The sequence below is a fragment of the Hydra viridissima genome, unplaced genomic scaffold, assembly GCF_058129835.1.
Source record: "Hydra viridissima isolate aposymbiotic clone 2 unplaced genomic scaffold, HvirCarnegie_v1 scaffold_15, whole genome shotgun sequence".
NCBI lineage: Eukaryota > Metazoa > Cnidaria > Hydrozoa > Anthoathecata > Hydridae > Hydra > Hydra viridissima.
In genome coordinates, this window is record NW_028324314.1 from 2,465,949 (window position 1) to 2,487,097 (window position 21,149).

Here is a 21,149-nt window from a genome sequence, read left to right on the forward strand (position 1 = left end):
GTTGTAGATGATATAGTCGTTATATTTGTTAGGATTTTTTTTCTCAACAAAGTTTAATTTTACGAAAAATTTTTAAATATCGATTTCTTTTATTTGATGGCGTCACGACGCAAGCAAAAGTATTCATCATCCATAAATACGGGCTTTTCTTTTATTATTTCAATTTCCCATAAACGTTTTGCAAAAAAAGGTTTTTCAGCCGAAAAACGTTTTGCAAAAAAAGGTTTTCCATCGCGCGAATCGAGTTCCAAGTTTTCTTTTACTTTATCCAAACCTTGAAAGCAATTTGTTTCGACTGCGTGTAAAATAAAAAGTTGAATAACCATGTTTATGCTGTCGATATATTGGCGGTATTAATCGTGAATTCGTATGATACAAAAGTCTATTGAAGAAAATTCACGAAGTCCAGAGCTGTGAGCTTGCGCAATGCTGTGAGTGACGAATTTCTTTTGTCTGTCAATGTGCAATGACAATATATCATCGCATAAATCTGTTTCTATTTTTTACCGATACTCCTTTGACCTGTCGGTGAAGCTTTGAATATATTCTTTCAAAAAAAATTCATTCTCGCAAAGACAATCCATAGTTTTATTATAAACTGAAAAAAAAAAAGATAATAATACCTTTATTTTGTTTGGTCATTTGTCGATTGAAAATGTCAAAATTGGTGCGCTTTTCGCTGGTTTCGCAATTTTCGTGTGTCAAAGTGGACAAAAAGAAATAACTTTTTTGATTCTCGGTCACTCACATCTTGCAATTAAATATTGGCCAGTGTCACACTTTCTGCAGTCTTACTCATATTCTTTGTTGACTAAAGATTCGCAAACAAAGCAGCAAGTTTAAGATCTTTTAATTGCAGAAAATTGAGCCTTCATGCTTCTTTTCAACTTTTGAAAACGTTTCAAATAAACGGTGGCAGGTGATTCCTCGATTTTAATAACGACAAAAAAGTAGCTTGTTATATTTTCCACCTTTTTCACTTTGTTTTTTTAACCTTTCTTACTTCAAGACGACTTGAAATTTTGTTCCATTTTATTTTTTGAATGCCTAAATCAAATTTATTACAAGATTAAAAAATTGTTTTTGTTTAACATTTGCTAAAACATTTCATCATCCAAATTTATTCTTAGACGTTTTATCGTCCGACAATTGTTTGTTCAGCATTAGATTCGTTCGACATTTCTTTGTTTAATTTGACTATCTGTACCGTTACTTTTACTTTACTGGTGTTTATCGCTTCGTTAATTACTTCTCTCAGTGCTTTTTTGAGTTCATTCAAAGTTTTTTCAATTTCTTTTTCCATTTTTGTTTTTCGCTGAAAAAAAAAAAAAAAAATTATATTAAAATTTAAAGATGAAAAATCGCAAAGACTGGGATTTTCATTCATAATTATTGTTTTAAATTAGGGTTTGACCGTGATTTCCCCATTCCCGAATAGGTTTCTTTGTCAACAATCTAAACGTCGTAATTGCGAAACAGCAAATCAATGTAAATTTTTTTTTAACAAAATTAACAAAACATTGTGGTCTTGCAGAAAGTTGACCATTTTGTCAGGTGATTGCTTCAAGAATTGCTCTTTCTTTCCTTTTTTCCATTTCGACGTCCGCCTCGCAAAACATGCACGTGGATCGAGCCACATCTTTTTCAAATTTTTTGAGCTTTTTTTTCTCTTTTTTTTTCGATTTGAACATGCGTTTTTTTCTCGCATCGCTTGCAGCACCTTTTTTTTTTTGTCTTTTTTCATCTAAAAAGAAAACTATTCATTTTTTAGCATTCCATCATGTGAAATTTTTGTTTTCAATTTTAAAATGCGTTCAATTTGCTTCTAGAAACATTAAAAAATGACGTCGAATTAATGTTCCTTACATTTTTATGTACTTTAGTGAAGCTTTTAGTTAGCTTGTCGTTATTGTCGATGAAGTTTATTAAAATATTTATTTTTTATCTAAAAAAAAGTTTTAGTTTTTTTTGGTTCTTTGTTTAAAAATTTCTATCTCTCTTCTTATAATCTTAGGAATTCTTCATTCATTTCCAAACGGTGAAACATTTCTTACCATTCTTTTTTGATTCTTTTTGCGATAAACGAAAACCATTTGTTCCAAAACGACCATTCTTTTTTCATTGCTTTTTTTTGTTACTAAAAAACAATTATAAGCAACTTTAAATTAAACAAAAGAGCAAAAGTTTAATAACAAATGCATATTTTTCGAAAAAACAAGAGTTTACAAAGTAACATCGTAGTGAAAAGGTTGCTCCAATTTACGCTTTGCAAGAAATATTTCCAATTGCTCCAGAACAAAATTTTTTTGTTCCATGCAATTTTCGCTTTCCACGGACTCTGCTTCTGTTCAAGTTCCCAAACCGTATTTTGAAAAGCTGCACAGTCATTTACAAGTTTTTCCATAATTTCAGAATTGAAAGGGTTGACGTATTCCACGCAAAACAAGTCCATTTCGTCTCGAACTTCGTAAGAACTTTTTGGTGTTCAAGAGCAAGCTTCTTTTGACAGAGGGATCTTCTTTGCAAATCTTCTTTTTGGCTCTGAAAAACATCAAATGGATTTCGACAGTATGTTTAAACTCGACCAACAAATTAGCGGACATGAAGATTTTGATTGTGGTCCATCTTCTATAGATTTTTAAGAAAAGATTGACTTTGATGGGTTTATAGAAAACGTCGAATTGTTTGTAGTGTTAACTTTTTCCAAGAAAAGTATGTCAAGTTAAAACAGAGGAACGACGCTCGCTTGAATGTAACTCCCGCTGCCTGCTTTGTTCACAGTTTTGTATACGTTAGAAATCATGTGGAATGTGGCTTCGGCCATGTTGGGATAACGGAATTTCTTTAGAATGACATCAGTTTAGTTTTTCTCCTTCTTCTTTTGAATGAATTGGTAAGAAACTGTGTGCCATTTATACACTCGAAATATAAAAACAGTTGATAAAACAAACGGATGCGTTCTTAATAAAAACGTAGCTAATTTTTATTCTTGAATGAATTAAAGCTCAAAGTTTAAACAAATGTTTTTTCGTTTCCAAACCGACGAGGCAACAAACTCGAGCAGATGTTCGTTTCGTTACGAGATTCCAAGACGACGAGTCAACAAACACAAGCAGATGATTATCATCGTCATGACAACAAAATAAAAACATCAAAGTTTGCTGTTGGAAATTTTCCCGGGAACTTCCCTCTGTGAAAAGATGTTTGCGTGAAAAGAACGGATATATACACAGGTGAAAAAACAAAAAAAGGATAAAACGCAAATCTCTGCATAGTAAAACCTTTCGAAAAAAAAAATTGAAATGAAAGATGAAATCTTTAAGAAGTGCTTGGACACGAAATAGAATATGTTTATGACAGGAAACACGGAATGCAGTAAATGTTTTTTGCTCAAAAAATCCTATTACCATTTACTTTCGCTCGAAGTGAAATGCAGAATGACGGCTACCACGGGAATAGCTGCCAGCCTGATTGAATGAGTGACGCTGCATTCTATTGCCGGAGTCGGAATAGGAAGACAAAACAATGCATTTTTCGTGAAAAAGATGAGCTTAAATACGCCAGAAACGTGGCGAGCAGTCCCAGTCTTGTTTGTGAACAAAATCAACATATTTGATTTGGACTATTTGGAGATGTTGAACCACGTAGTGAAGACGGTGAGGGAAAACGACAAACCTTTCGAAGGAGTGCAAACGATTGTTTCGGAAGATTTTTATTAGTTGCTTTCGGTAAGCGGAAAGTATAGCTTCGAAAGCGAGATGTGTAATAATGAATTTTGAAAACATTGAGCTGAAAGTCTCACAGCAACAAAAGTACAAAGCATTTGTTTGCCTGCTGAACAAAATGCCGGTATTGAATAAAAAAAACGAGCATTGGCTCAATTTTCAATTTGCGTTCGAATCCTCGCGACGTTCCCCGTTTTTATTTCAAAAACGCTGAATGCTCGGTTTTTCAATTGCCTCTAACTGGAGTGATTCTAACGCCAGATACTATTTGCTTCAAGTTCCCCAAAGGTTGCAAGTATAATTTGGCGCTCATGTCACACTGACGAAAAATATTGACGAGCGTTTGTTTAATGGATGTTTAGGACCCGTAACAAAAATCAACGACAAATGCAATTACGTTTGCTTAAAGGTTAGCAAAAAAGCGGTGGGGATCGAAAAATGCAAAAAACAGGTTTGCGAAAACAAAACATTGCTTTCGAGTCGCGAAAACTACCCGTTAGTTTTAGCTTTTGCAATGACTATTCACATTGCGCAAGTTCGCACGTTTGACGAGTTGAATGTCTGTCCCTCATTAAAATTTGCTCACGGACAAATATACCCTGCTTTGTTGTGCGTTTGGGATATAAGTCGTTTGTATTTAGGTAAAAAAATATATAAATGTAAGTGCAGTGAAAAAATTGTACATTTTTACAACACGTGTTGAAAAAACGCTTTTGTTTAGAAAAACAAAATAAATTGAAAAATTTTAAAAAAAGTGTTTTAAAAAATAACAACACTCAAAACACGTTTTTGTACGAAAACGAAAACGCGTTGAAGGACGACGAAGTTGTCAACGAAGCTAAAATCAATTGAGTCAGTAAAACGTTTCGGCGACATTCACGAAAAAAATGCTAGTCTGTGAAAACCTATACCAAGAACACCTTTTTCCAATTCATATGCATTTAGCATTTGGATTGGAAAAAGGGTATCAATGGTGTTATCATCTGAATTAAAGTCCTAAATACTTTCAAAACCCGTATCAATAAGACGCTTCACAGAATTTATATTGGTAGTAAGAACTCTACTTTTGCCTACTAAATTTGTTGACATTCTTAAAAACAAAGCTGACAATATAAAAAACAATAAATCGACACACGATCTGTTCTGAATCAAGATAAATGTCACGGTATTGTTGAGGCAAAATGTAAGATGTAATATATCAAACTATCTTGCAAAAAAGATGCTAATGACAAAGGTTAGATTTCTTCAAAAATTTTAATATTTTTAATGCATAGAAATGGCTAAGAACACAAACTTATTACTTAAATACACCTCGACATAGGGAAACTTGATGTATTTTGATTTTACAACCAAAGTTCTTTATATCTCTCCGTGGGATCAAATTGTTTTGTATTGTTTTTATTAATACAATGTTAATATACGCTTAGTGATGTCATAGAAAAGAAAAGGAACTCAACAACAATAATTATAACAGGATCTACAAAAACGATTTTTTCAATTTTTCCAGCGTCAGCCTCTGCTCCTCGATTTCGCTCTTGGTTTTTCCCACTTCCAAAAGCGTGTAAAAGTCACTTTCTTCGTCAATTTTTTTGTTTTCAAAGCTCTCGTGCAAAAACCGCTTTCATTTCTACCATGAATCAATATTGTATTTGCTTAGCGTCAAAGACAGCACCAGCGCGGCGTAATAACACAACCCTTTTTTGAACAAATTTGGTTAGTCAAAGAGCGATTTTTTTTTTTTGCGCGTCAAAATCGGTTTTTTTCATCGCGAAAACATTTCGTTTTTTAAAATTTTTTTGAACATTATTTTTTTTCACAGTCTCTTTCTTTTTCTCGTTCAGTCATTGCTTCTCGCCTATGTTTTATGCAAACTATCATTTTTTCTCTTGTCGCATTTTTTTTTTTTCTTCTGTCGCGCAATTGCTTTTTTTCGTTTTCTCTCGGTGTCCTTTTCTCTTTTCGCTTTCAATTCTTCTTCGCTCATCTTGCAAACTCTTTTTTGCCCGCCGACCTCCAGTCTTATCACTTTTGTTTTTTTTTTGAAACACCTACAACACGGCTTTGAAATACTGCAAGCACTGCAAACTCCATCCGCTTTTTTGCACCCTTCTCGAAGGCGTGCTTTTTTTAACCACGAATTTTTGCTGGTTTTTATCGATCTTTCAAAGGACATTTTACCAGCATTACGTATAAAGTAATGCTGGTAAAATGTCCTTTGAAAGATCGATGAAAAAAGAATGTAGTGTACAACAACTATCATCTCCATTATCACACACAAATGCGACTCATGTTTTAAAGGTTCAAGTTGAGTTTGTTGAAGAAGATGTACTTTTGAAGGATTCTTTTCATGATTTATGATATTTTTGTTATAGTTGCAAAGAAAATAATCTTATTTTGCTTGAATTTCAAAATAATACATTTTTTGATAAAACTCTGGTCGTTATGTAGTTCAATTATTACTTCATTAAAATCATTCAGCCTGACAACTATTCTTCACTTCCGTTTACGGTCTCTTACAAAAAAGCTTTCTAAAGATGAGGATTTGTTTAACTCCTATAATAATATTATTAAAGATCAGCCATGCTATGGCATCTTTGAAAAAGTTTTAGATCATGAGTTGGACATGGGAGATGTGCACTATTTACCTTATATTCCAGTAAGGAGTGATGAAAAAGTTGCAACTAAAGTTTGTATGGGATTTGATGGAAGTTCAAAATCATATGGAGCTTCACTAAACGATTGTCTTCATGCAGCCCCAAGTTTGGCAACATCATTATTTGGAAGTATTTTACATTTCTGTTCAAAAAAGTTTACCTTTCAGGCTGATACTGAGAAAGTGCTTCTTCAATTGGACTTAGTGAAATGTGTCGCGATTATGTTCAACTTTTATGGAAACATGACATTGAACACCATATTTTAATTTGTTAACCGATGCAAGGTTTGCAACATTTCGACTTTGCAGAGTTTTGTTTGATTTAATTCTTCGCCGTTTTTGCTTAATGGTACTTTTAAGTTACATGTGGAAAAGTATTTAAATAGTTATCTCTTTTAACGCTCATAAACTTTTCCAAAGCTTTCGTGTCAATGATTTGAACTCTTGCACATATGAAGTTAATGATGGCATAAAGTTTAATAGGTGGTGCAAATTGATATTAAAGGAAGGCGGTTTCAACCTTCAAAAATTCGATTCAAATTCTAAGGCGTTTGAAGATGTCTTTTGTGAAAGTGACTATACATCTAAATCTGAAACTAAATTGCTGTCATTCCTTTCTTAAAAGAGTTTATTAAACTACGACTGTATCTTTACACCAACGAGTACGCGTTTTCGGGAAAAATAAAAATGACAAAAACGAAGCGATTAAAGCGTTCGTACTTTAAAATTTGATGGCTTTAAAAGAATATTTCAATTCTGTTTTGTTTAACGAAGACTTGCAGCAAATTAACCTTCATACGAGCAAATGTATGTCGTGCGTGACGAAAAAAAGAAAAAAACTGTGTAATAAAGTTGCTAAGAGCCAAGTTTTACTCTGATAACATGTAAGGTTATTTTTTTAAAAAATATACAAAAAATGAACTTGAGTTTGGTTTTTGATTTTTTAAAAAACATGAGAGAAAACTTCTGGCAGAGACAACGACTCTTTGTCAAAAATCCCTAAGAAGAAGAACGCAAAGAAAAAAAATGACGGTAAGGAAAAAGACTAAAGCAACATCGTATGAAAAACAAACTGGAGTTCAATTGAATGGCTTTGACAGACATGAAACTGGAATTGGTGTTGCAAAACGAAACCGACGAAATTCCCGATCAAGCTTTCTTGGAAGTGTTTTCTTGCCTTTTATCTATCAATGATTTGTTTTCAAAAATGACTTGCTGATAAGAGACGAGAGCGATGTCAGCTAAGATCACTTTGACGTTACCATTTGGAGGTTGGAGTTGCAAATATTGCCGTTTTCTTTTCGCAATTTGTCGCTTCTTTTTAAGCTATGTCGCTCGGAATATTCAACGTTTTTGCTTACTTCGTCATGTTCGTCGTAGTGCGTTGTCTTTTAAACTCCTTTTTTTTTTGCTAGTTCAAAATCAACTCGGAAGAAAAAGAAATTCCAATTGCTGCGGGCTTCTTCAAATCATTAAAAATCAAATCCAATCTGTATATAAAAACCGAACCATAACTCATCAACACTCGTTCCCGAAAATCACTTTGGCTGAAGTTCACGGCTGGATTTAAAAAATGGAAGACCAACATCAAAAGCAAGCTTTTTGTTGTTGCCGGTTTTTGATAAAAGGTATATCGTTTTCTGATTGACGAAAAACAAACCATGAACAAGACCGACCAAAAGCTGCGCAATCTTTGCACAATCTTTTTCTCCAAACCGAATTCTCTTCAATCAAAGGCTTGCTTAAAGCTTGGTTGACAAACAAAAAAATTCGCACCAAAACGGATTTTGACGAGAGAGAAGCGCCGAGATAACCCTATATATACAAAACGAAAATGAACAGATACACCGATCAGAGAACTTATTTTTACGCGGATCTAACTGACATAATAAATTTCATCGTCGACAAAAAGTGTTTAGACCCAAGTGTTTGGTGGTGATCGACGGAGTTTTCAGAAAGACCTATTTGCGAAGCTGTTTGAACAAAAAACCGCTCACCGTTTTGAAAGCTTTTTGAAATATTTTCGATAGAGTCGACAAAGTTTATCAATTGTGTTCATTTGCAAAACGGACTAAGGCGGATAGTTTTTCAACTCTTATTTCCTCTAAAGGTGCGAAGAAAACCAAATTGCTTATTTTCCGAGCAATACAAGACATGCTTATTGAGCCGATATAACAATATACCCTTTGAAAACTCTTGTCAGAGGCTTGTAAATGAACAAACAACTCACCATGAAAAAAAACTGGGATGTCTATCTTAAAGATTTGCAAGAAATTGTCAATTCAACTCCGTGTTTGAGCAGGGGTTTCCCTCCAAAATAGATGAAAGAGAAAAGCGACGAAGCCACCGTTATAAGAATCAAAAATAAAGCCACTTTATTCAGTAAATAAATAATGCCATTTACTCAGTGGCTTATTATTAAATGTCTTACATTACTGTAAAAGCTGATTTATATAAACAAGTTTGAACAAGTTTAAAAAATAAAGTTACTGCTTTTTTTCAGTTAACATAGTCATTGATTTATTTTTATTATTAAAGATTGAAAATTTTTTTTTTTTTAAATTTTTCAATTGTTACCATTTTGTTGGAAATGGAAATTATTTCTGATGATTTTTAGCTATCAGCAATACAAGTTACTTCAAATATCCATTTGAAGTTATTGACTTCTGTAATGACTTCTTTATGAAATATATTGTCTTCTGAGAGCTACACCAACCTTTGCTAAGTTCTTACTAATTCTTAACTTTTAAGGTGCTTCTTAAATTTTTAGTGTTTAAGATTTTCCATTCAATTTGATCAAAAAGCAAGACTTTTACAGGTTAGTCAAAGATTTTAAAAAAACTTCATTGTGGATTCATTTTGAGATTTCCTGAGAACCATTATTTCCTATAATATATTATAACATCATAACCATCAATTGCTTCAACTGAAATATTATCATAAAAAATAAGCACTTTAGACAAGTACCACAAATGACAACTAAATGTATTTGTAATAATTATGTTTAGATATTGTGATGATGGCCGGCTTTCAAACCAATATTTAATATAAATGGATGTAAGAAAGAGACATACCTACTTCAGATACTTCAACATTTGTTAAGATGAGACCATGAGATGGACCAAAAGAACCACATAAACCTATTTTAAATTAATTTTTTTTTAAAAAAATTAAACTTTAATTGAGTAGATTACTCTGGCTATCCATTGAGCATGAAATTGAGCATGATGAACAGTTCCAGGATATTGAAACAAAAGGAGAGGTTAACCACCCAGAAAAAAACAGATAACTTCAGTAATTAGTGTTAATCACATCATGGTTGATGTTTCTGATGTTAAAAATGATGCCATTTTTTCATGGAGCAATTGACTAAGGCCTAAAAACTAATACTACCAGACTAATTTGCCAGGTTTAAAATATGAGAATATATACTCTTTTCCTATCAGTATCATTGTGGAGTAATATCTGAGGCAGCGACCTTGATTTGGTTAGAATGATTGTTAAATATACTTATGTCCTTTTACATCTTTTTTTTTTAATCCCTTAACACCAATGAGTTTTTTTATACATCTAACTGTGCTGGCCACTTGCAAATGCAATTGGTAGTGGTATTAAAGTGCTTATATTTTGGATTGAAGCTAATACAGTTTTTTAGAACGACGCAAATATACAATACAAAAATGAATATCTTAGCCATGTGTTAATGTTAAATTATTTCCAAATTTTTACATAGAAAAGTATATACAAACATTAAGTACTTTATAAAATAAAAACTTGAAAAATTAGAAAAAACAAAAAAAAAACCACTCAGAAATAAAGATAACCGCAATGGAAATACAACAACGACAAGAGGTTCGCCAAAGAAAAGATTAAAATCCTCAAGCCTTTGCCGCTCGACACGCTTTACTACATGAGACGGTGGAAAGATTGCAATCAAGACACTTTTAGCTTGCCTTCCTCGCGAGTCAAATCTATGTGGAACAAAGACAATATTTACAAGATTGTCAAAGTAGTGACCACCAAAGATCGATTCAATAACTTTTACGCGCCTAAACATCACCACTTTGTTGAGCATACCATTAGCAAGAAAATATTCGCCGTTCGTAGAGAAGAAATGTACCCCCTCCACATTGAACAACGAAAACCGTTATTTTGATAATTAAAAAGGTTACAAAAAAAACTATTTAAATCGCGGGTCACTTTAAAAGTAAGGCAAAAAAAAGTAAGCGGAAAAGTGTTGACGTACCGAGGTGGTGAAGACTTGTTTTGTTCTTCACGCGATGTTCTTAAAGCAGCAGCGACAGAAACTATTTGAGAGAATTTTTAGGAGCTGGGGAAAAATAAAAAATTTGTCAAATAACTCATCGAGTCATTAAAAATTAATTGAAAAAGCTATAAAAGTGAAAGAGCTGCGAGGTTGCTTACCCGTTTTATCTCTTGTCGGCGAAGCTATGCTGGGAAGATATATTTATTAAAAAGATCAAATACAAAATTAAAAATTTTTATTATTTTTAATGCTTTTTTTAAAATAGAATATTTTCTTTTTTTTCAATATTTTTCCTTCGAGAATTTGAGTTTTAAACTGCAAACAAACGAGAGTAATTTCGTTTGCTTTGGCCAATGCCTTCAAGATTACGATGCAAAAAATCGCGTTTCATCGATAACGTTTTCCAAATCACCAATTATTGGGTTTGAGGATTGAAAGAAATTTCAATTGCTTTGCTGTTCAACATTTTTGCAAGGTGCGGATGATATTCGTCAACTGTGTTGATGAAGATATCCGGTAAACGATTTGTCAAAAAACCTTTGTAATGACCACTCCGTATTTATTCGATACCCCATTTAATCCAAAACGTCGCGTTTTTTTAAACTCGTTTGCTATCAAACGATAAAGTTTTTCAAAATTTTCCTAGTCCAAAACTTTCGCTTTATCAAACAACTCGTTAATCTCAAAACGACTCATTCACATCATTTCCATGCTCCTCATTTTTTGTCGAATTTTTAAAATTCATATATTTCGTCAACGTCCATTGGTACTTCAATTGAAATCTCAACTATTACTTCATCTAATCCCATTGCTTCTATTTGGCTTTGCATGATATTTTTTTATCCATTATATATACATTTTTTTTTTATTTAAATACATTCAATGTTTTCCTTTTATTGTCAACGGATGCTTTGCATATTTAATAATCGTAATCAAATCAACACGTCAACACCTTTCTTTTATATCCCGCAATTGTCACATACGAAAAAAAAACTGCCATCGGAACTTTCGCCCAGCATAATTTTTTTGGTCCATTTCGAATCAATTTAAATAACTAAACCAAAAAAATATTTTTTTAAAAAATAAATAATTATTATTTAAAAGAAAATAAATAAAAAAATTTTTTTTCTTGATTTTGAGCATTAATTCCAAAATCTCACATTTAATTTACTTCTTTTCTCCACGTTTCGTAGTTTAAGGTGGCTCCTACGTAATCAAAAAAAGTTACTTTTTACTCATTAAGCACTAATTTTCTCAAAAGTAGTTACAGAATGTGTAAAAAATAAAAAATTTTCTAACACCAATAATATATTGATGATCACATAGAGGCCTATAATAGTCAAAATAACCCCTAAAAATTGAGTTTACTAGAAACACAATTACTCATGAGTAAAAGCTCATTTTACTTTCAAACTTGGTATACTTGTTCGTGCTACCTGTATCTAGTGCGTAAGTTTTTTTTATTAAAAGATCATGTTTCTACTAAAAGTTATGCTTCAAAACAACTGTATTTTCGAAAAATGTGCTACTAGGCCTCTGATCTTAGTTCCCTAACCACAACTTACAAGTAATAAACTTATTTGAAAAAAACTAAGGCGCTAGTAGTACACTGGATGAAAAAGTCCTGAAAAATTCAAGTAGCTATCACAATTAATTCAAAAGTTATGATGCTTTTTGTGAGACAATTTTCTTGAAAAACAATATGGTAGAAAATCAAAAAACAAGAAAAAAATTTGTTTTTAAAACTAAAATCCTCCTTTTAAATAAGCTTCTCCTCCCTCTTTATGTAAGTCTTTATCCAATAAACCCTTCTTGATGGCTTTTAGTTTTTTTCTTTTTGATTTTGTCTTATCTGATGTTTTAATAAGTAAATTTTGGATGCTGCGTAGGTTCATTTTCTCAGATATAATATTAAAACAGACACCGGTCTGTATTCAAAGTTTTTCATACACTTTAACAAGTCCAAATTGACCTTCGTTGAATTGAAGAATAGCACTATATACACCTAACTGTAGAATTGACCTTTCTACAAAGACTTACTTAGGACATTTCATCCAGATAATATTATTCAGGGACTCGTTAGCATTTTGAGTTTCCCCGTGGATGCACTTGCGAAGAAAATCATCATTTGAAAGATCTTGGAAAATCTTTGACAAGATAGGAAACATCCACTCTGGTAAATTAATCTTCTCTTTGTGTTTTTTAAGTTTATTTTTCTTATAACTACACCACAATTCTTCTCCTGGTGGACAAAACATGTGGCGCTTATCTGAGTTAGAAAAGTTGGTACAACGATGAAGGATAGCACCTATCCACTTTTTCATTGTGTAAATTTTTTCATCAAAAGTGCAATTTAATTTTTGACTTCTTCGAATGGCAATACCATAATAATTTGTTATTGAATTGATGGAGTTATTTGTCAATTTTCCTTTTCCACCAAATGGTGTAGAGGTATTTTTATATTCTTGTACTAGTGCCCTAAGTCGAAAACCTATTCGTTAATTTACATGTCCAATACATTCAAGTTTAACAGGTGAAATACCAAACTGCGCCTCGTAGGGTTTAGAGTTAACAACTTCTTTCTAAGACGCTGTGTCATCATTTCCAAGATACACTTTCTAAACTAGTTTATTTTGACTTACAGATTGCTGAAATATATCAATAGCACCTGAGGATTCCATTGCTCCTGATGACTTTCGATGGTTAATTTTACAATTATGTGCCACTTTCCAACTTGTGTATTCTGTTGTCCCTTTTTTTTCACCCCATATTAAACTCTGTCTACAATCTTTTGATAAAACAATAACATCCAAACACTTTCCTTTGCTTACTGCTGTCACTACACCGTTCAATGAGGAACGTCCTCTTTTTTGCCAAGTTCCATCAATCGATACACGGCAAGAATGTATACCTGGGACAATTTCTTCCATTTTTGCTTCATTTGCAGCATTTTGCATACTTTCTATTGCAGAATTTTCGTATGAAGAAAATAACTTATTATTGATATTTCTTAAGGCAGTATTAGATATTGAGTGCATATTTACACACCGTGCAAATGTTTTAATCGATTCGTGCCCTTTACCAATTTCCCGAAATGCCATAACCAATCGAACATTAATTTCACTCGGTTTACTACCATACATTTTTTTTGGAGCACTAAAAGGTGAAGTATACTTGTGACTTTTATTTTTACATTTTTTACAAAATTAAACAATTTTATGAGAAAATCCCTTTCTATCATTCAAATTAACAGTTATTGTGACATTGGCTTCCCCACATTCTTGACACTTGTTCCCTACTGCTATCATTTCCATAAGTAAATAAAAAATAATCATCACCACTTCCAGAATGTTCAGCTGGTTTAATGCTAAACTTTTTTTTGGTGATATTTTCAATATTTGCATTTTTTTTATTTTCATCGATACCACATTTATTATTTACAATATGTACAAATTTTTCACAACCACGACCACCAACACCCTTTCTTGATGACTTTCTTTTGTTATTTCGAAGGTTTGCCATATTAAATCTTAATTATTTTACTAGAATCTAACTAAAATGTTAAATAATTTCAACAAATGCATTAGAAAACAGTAAAAAGTAAAAAAATTATTATAAAAAAGCCTGCTTGCTGTTTGGACTTTGCAATAGCATAACTTATAATTATCAAATATTTAACAACTTTGACGTATAAGGCAACATTAGAATAGCCAAAGAGATGTACTACTTAAAGTTTTAAAGTACATTTAAGATATTAACTTAAAAAATAAAACGGTTACTATGGCCGTTGCTAGGCAATAAAACTATGCCTACCTGTATAAAATTACTATGGCCGTTGCTAGGCAATAAAACTATGCCTACCTGTATAAAAATATTGTAAAAAGCATAAACAAACTTAAAAAAAAGTATTAAAAACGTTTTAAATATATTTGAACGATTAGAACGTACAAGTTCTAATCGTTCAAATATATTTAAAAATCACCTTTAGTTTCTTCGATTTTTTTTTTTAAACTTTTTCCTTTCTCGATCGTTTCTTCGGCTTCATTTAGAAATGAATTGTAAATCTTTAATTGATTTTTGCTTTTTTCTTTTTCAATTGTTTGCAATTCGAAGTGTCTTTCAGAAGGTCATTCTTCCTTTTTTTTTTTTTTTTTTTTTGTCTTTAAAAAACATTTTGCATTATTCCATCTTCCAAACTTTGTGCCTGTAACTCCATTACAATCAAACTTTCGCTATCTTAAAAAGTGGAAAATGTTGAGAAGAATTTTCTTTTCTTTGCCAGACCCAAAGTGATTGCACAATGGGTAAAAGAACGAATCGAAAAGCTCAACGTGAAATCGAATAAAAGATAATACGAAAATATTAGTCAGAATTTATTGAAAAAGAACAGCACTAGCGAGACATGTTGCATCAATTAATCTATGGCGTGCTTTCTTCTGAAATGCACACGTTATTTAATTTTAATATGTGTACATCTTTGACTAAATTTTCAGTGGTGTTGGCACCCGTCAATAGCTCGGGAAAAAGGCAAATTAAAAACATTTACTTTCACATTTAGTTAGTTTGGCGCAATTAATATTTTTTTGATCGTAGTTTTTACTTCTTGTCCCACTCCAGCGCTAATTGTGGCTGATGACGCTGCTTTTGCAGTGCCTATTGCAATTGCTCCCGTCTTTGCCACAAGTGCTGGTTTTGTCGCCAGAGGAGCTGCTGCTGCAGTTGTTTTTGCTGAAATATTGTCTTAGGCTGTGATATCTGCGATATTTGGTGCAATGATAAAAAGTAAGCCACCTCTTCCTCTTTTTCTTCTTTTCATTGTTTTGTTTTTATTTTAAACTCTTCCTTTTCGCGTTTCACGAATTATGACTGCAATTGACTTCTTCACGCGCCTGCTAAATCGAATGGTTTTTTTCCGTATGCCAAAGATAAAAATTGATCCCCCGCAATTTTTCCCAAACAAATCAGGTTTTAAATTTTTCACCTCTTCCTCCTTTTTTTTTTGCTTCTTTTTTTTCTGTGACTTTTTCGTCGATAAACTATATTTTCAAATTTTCTTTTTTTTTTAATCGCATAAATAATCAAATAAAAATGTTATTAACTGGCTTTTAACAAATGCGATGTGTTCGTAACATCTTCGTTTACACACGATCCATTTTGAATATATTCCTATGGCACGTAAATTCACACAGTTACTATTCCGGTAAATTTTTTTGGATTTTGAGCTTGATTCTGAACGCGCTACTTCCTGTCATGATTTGCGGAGGGGGATTTTGAAACGTGTTGTAATCGCTCGTCATGTAAACATCAAAGGCTGGTCGTAATTAATTGTGGAATTGGAGTAGTTGCCCACGTTGCTGATGAGCGAGTTGTTTTCGAGAACATAAGCCAAAACAAAGTTGTCAACGTTCGTTTGAAAATAGATCTCCATTGTGCCAGCTTATGTACAGGCAAGTCACTTGACACTGTCGTTTTGCACTCCGCTCGTGTTGAACCCTTGCCACTGAATCGCACTTCTAAGCTTTTCTTTCGCAACTTGCTTTCTGTGGCTTCAAAACCAAGCATTTTCTCAAACATAAAACACTCAGTTTTTTTAATTTTTATATATTTTTCATTTTATATATCGCTTTCTTACAATGAATATTATCAATTGGAATCGCTTTCAGACGAATTTTCAAACACGCCTTTTTTTTTTCTTTCTTTACGTCTTTTTACGCCTATTTAAAATCTTTTTGAATGCATTCTTTTTTCTGCTTTTTGGGTCTTTTGCACACTGCCGCAAAGCACACGCTCGGCATTTACCTTTCAACCATTAAGAGTTTCCATCAGCTCTTCAAAACTTTTATTAGTTCCTCTTTCCAAAGCTGGTACAAATGCGTGCAAGACTGTTTCAACTACTGTTGACCATCAAATGTTATTGACTTCGTTCCGTATATCGTTTTACTTAAGCCATTTCGTTTTTTTTATAATAATCTGTCACCTTTTGAACCACATGATCGTTTTTTTTTTTTGTCTTCTTTCTCCATCTGCGACAAATCGGTCGGAATCATTATTGACTGCAAGAGAATGATGGAATCTTTTTTCAAAGTGTTTCGTCCCACGCTTATCCTAAAATCTACAAAACGTAAAGAAAATTTGCTCACCACGCTAAAACGATCTTTCACCGAAGAAGGATCGCCACGAATTTCCGAATAGTAAAATTGAGCCGGTTCCTAGAGCGAATTGTCCAACACTTCTTCCCACAATATTTTTTCAAATTATTTTTTAAACTTTTAATATATATACGTAAAATAAAAGCTTAAAATTTAAAAACTGCTCAATGTTATATCTTTCATTATAGTTTTATCAACATTAAGACGCGTTTCATTTCAGCAAAATAAACAAATAAATAAACAATGATGAACAACGAAGTAAAAAAAAGTACAAAGAAAAATTGCTCGCGCTCACGTAAAAATGTAAAAAAAGACAGCAAGCCATACAAAGTCAGCAGCGATTCAATGCTAAAATAGAAAACGTAAGACTGAAACAAATTGAAAAACGACAAAAATACAACAGAGTGGGATGACAAAAACCCAAACAGAGCATGTCTAAAGAAGAGTAAGAAGCACTCCAACAAAAAAAAAGTAAAGCAAGAACAAAAAAATAGAATAAATATGTCCGCGGAAAAAAGAGAAAAAAAAAAAAACGAAGGGAATTATATCAAAAAAAAAAAACGAATTTAAAAACCAAACTTCCGACCAAAAACAATCGCTTTAAAATTCGCTTTAGATTCAATGCAATCAATAAGGAAAATAAACCTTTACACTTTCAAAATGTTTCTTTTTATTCATTACCCCAGTCTTTTCTCTCCCCGACAAAGTAGAAATGTGAACTTTGACCTCGCTATTAATTTTCAAATTGGTCGCTGTTTTTAGAAGGTTTGCACAAGCTCGATTGTGATTGGTCGGTTTTGTTTATTTAGGATACTCCCGGTTTCGCTTTTGCTTACTTAAGAAACATCGATTTTGAGAGAGCATAAATACTTGTGCAAATAAAAAAACGCTCATTTCAAAAAAGCTTTAGAGGAGAACGGACGAGGATGCTCTGCTCAAATTTTCAAATGGCGATATTACAAACATAACAAGGTAAAATTTTTTTTCTTTTTTGCACAGTTTTTTTAAACGGTTTTTAGTTGTTTTTTGCACTATTTTTTCATTTTTGAACGGTTTTATTTATTTGCAATTTTTTAGTTACAATATCAAGAAAAAACATCCATTTTACGTATATAAAACAGAAAGTTCATTATCATATATATAGATCAACTTTATTCTGCGCAAATATACCGCCATGGACTAGTGGAGAAGACGCGCGACATTTCTACGGATTATCAGCCTTTTGCGATGGCGGAACAGGGTTTTAATCTCGCTGGTATTAAGGAAAAGGAAAAAGAAAGTTCACAACAAGTATGCTGTAAAGTGTGTTTCGTTTAATCTTTATTTCCCTTTCACCTCCGTTCAATCAAGAACGTGTTAATAGATGGATGTTCAATCAATTGTTTCAAAAAAAAAAGATATTCGTGTTACGGAATTGTTTGATCACAACTGCGAAACAATAGATGATAATTGCAAAACGTGGAAGTATTCGACGACAGAAAAAAATAGTCTCGACTATCCAATAAAAACATTTTAAAATATTTTTCTAAGCAGCAATACAAAAAATGAGTATAACAGAAAACTTCAATATTAATCAAGAAGATAATTCTTTTTTGCTTGAAAATATTGATAACGAAATTAAAATAGTTGTGAAGGAATTTATTAAGCTAGACCTTGAAGTGTCAGCAAACCTGTTATTTGAGGATTTTGAATAAGAACTCATACAATCATCAATTTCTACTGAGAAGTCAATTACAGAAGAGGAAACAAAAAGCTGAAAAAAGCAAAAGAACGATTAATAACTAAATTTACCTATCCAAAATGTCACAATATCTTCTAGAGAATCGAATTTTAAAAAGCATTAAAAGAAATGTTACATTTGTACTAAAGGTGTGTTATACTTGCATGTTGTAGAAATTTGTCTAAAATGGTGCTATTTTATATTTGCAAATACTCCCAGATTATGAAAATATTGTAATAATTTTTAATTTTGATTTTAGAAACTATTCAAAACTATTAATTGTTTTAATGTACTATTGAACTTCCGTATAGAAGAATGCAAGTTGTCTTCGTTACATTTATTTCATATGCCGGTTTAAGAAAATCTGAACAGTTAAAAAATGGCTAGTTAAAGGTAATAGATGATTGATTTCTTAACTCTTTAACCTGGATTCCATTACAGGCAAGTTAGTACGGTAGATGGTACAAAAATCACAACAGACTTTAAAACATTAATGAACATTCTTTGTGTCTAATAACTTTAAAGTTTTCAACTGTAATGCCTTCTTTTGTCTCAATTAGTCCAACATCCTCATTTGATATGCTTAGGAAATTTTTAAATCAGAAAATTTATTTCTGGTTAGAAAAAAAGGTAGTGGATGTCATCATTACCTTCACAGATATTTATGCATGAAATGTTGGAGAATAAAATATTAGCAGATGGAAGATTTAGTTGATCTGTAAGAGAATTGTTAATATCATTGGATAATGGCACTTCACGATTTAAAACAATTAGTCTCCACATGCCATTTGATTGGCGATAACTATTGATTTTAACTATTACAAAATAATTTTTTTTATTTTCATTGTAACAACCAAAACCATGTTTTGATGCAAATGCTTTTAACTCTTGATGAATACTTATCACATATACATATGATTTTTTTTTCTTCCAAACCTTGTGAGTGTGTTACATAAATAACAGATCTGTGCTTTCAGAAAAAGTGAAAAATTTATCATACCTCTCAACTTCAAAGCCTGTATAAGACCATATAACATGATTGGCATAAATATAAAAGATGAACTTTTTCATTGTCTGAAGTTATATCCAGCTTGTAAAAACTAAGAATTGCTTGTTTAAAGATAACAACAGGTATTAACTGTTAATGACTATCCTGTTTTAATATTTTTATTATCATGTTGTTACTATTTGTAACAACAATAATAGTAATAAAAATAATAAGATCATTATAACTCAAAGTAGCTTTACATGACTGACTGTTTAAAAATGTTTATCAAAAATGCTCATTAATTATACATCTTTATATTTCTTTCCAACTTCTGAAATCAATAGTTTTTTATGAACTTTAAGATGCTTTTAGTAATAATACCTTTAGACAAAATGCGATTTAGGTATCAAAAAAAAGTAAATTTATAACTTGTTCGAAGCGAAAAAAAAAAGCAAGTTCAAGAAAAAAATAAAAAGCGAGGCAAACAAGTCATGTGAGTGATGACGAAAAAGATATCTGCAAAGCTGTGCAAACACAGCTGAGCAAATGGTTGATGACGTCAGATATCACATTTATCACATTACTTCAATCAACCAGTCAGAAAGGTGCGGAATTATGGACAAAAACTGACTCCATATACTTAAAAAAAAAAACTTACTCTAAATAAATCAAAACTGACTTTATATACACCACGTGTCCCCCTAAGCAACATTAACTAATTTAATTTATAATCCATTTGTAAATCGATAAAACTCTTATTTAATAAATTTTGTGTTAGATGAAAATTTCTTGATTTAATTTGAGAAGCTCGTTTATATTTACAATTTGCTTGAGTTAATTAAATAAAAATAAAAAAGGTTGTGCAATCGTTCATATTTTGTTGACCATTAAATGAGAGAGTTCTTTTAAAAACTTTTCATGACAAGAACCAAACAATATTTCCAGCAGCAACAGCACTATAATGGGTGCAAGTGCCATAAGTTAGTACTTTGACCACTTATGAAAAATTTCAGCTCGTTATAATACTATTGTAAACAACAAGCTTTGCACCATTTGAAAGAAAACTGTTAATGCTGCCGGGTTTTAAATTCTTTTAACCAACGAGATGTAAGCTTTGAAGCAATAGAGCTTGAGCGTCTGGGATATTTTGTTAGTTTTCGCTATAACTATTATCTTTTTCAATTAAGATTGTGCATTTATTACAAATGAAACATGCGTAAACTTATCTTGTATCTCTTTGTCCGTCAGGATATTTTTGTAATCCATTTAATCAAGAGCAGTCGCAGCAAGCTCTCTTTTCGCATAAAATTCATCTGACAATCTTATACTAAAGAACCCCTTATTTCATATGGAGAATTTAAATTATAATTTTACAATCGATAATACCCAATCAGTTTTACTATTGATTACTGATAATAGTAATTACTCTTCAAACTGCATGTTAACAGAGATAAACAATAAAGAGTAAATTTGAATATTTTTTAATACCTCTAGCGCAAGTAATGGGGAAAATCAAAGTTCTTTTCTTAAAAATAAAAAAAAACTAAATTACTGAAGAAATTTATTCCAAAATAATATTAGTAAAGTGGAATGTTTTATAACCTGCATAAGATACCAACTGAATAAGAAACTTGAAAAACAAACTGA

At 31.8% G+C, this 21,149-nt stretch overlaps 1 pseudogene; it reads right to left on the reverse strand.

Moving 5' to 3' along the window:
• Positions 1–12,681: 12,681 nt before the first annotated feature.
• On the reverse strand, positions 12,682–13,683 carry LOC149878161 (uncharacterized; annotated as a pseudogene).
• Between the last annotated feature and the right edge of the window lie 7,466 nt (positions 13,684–21,149).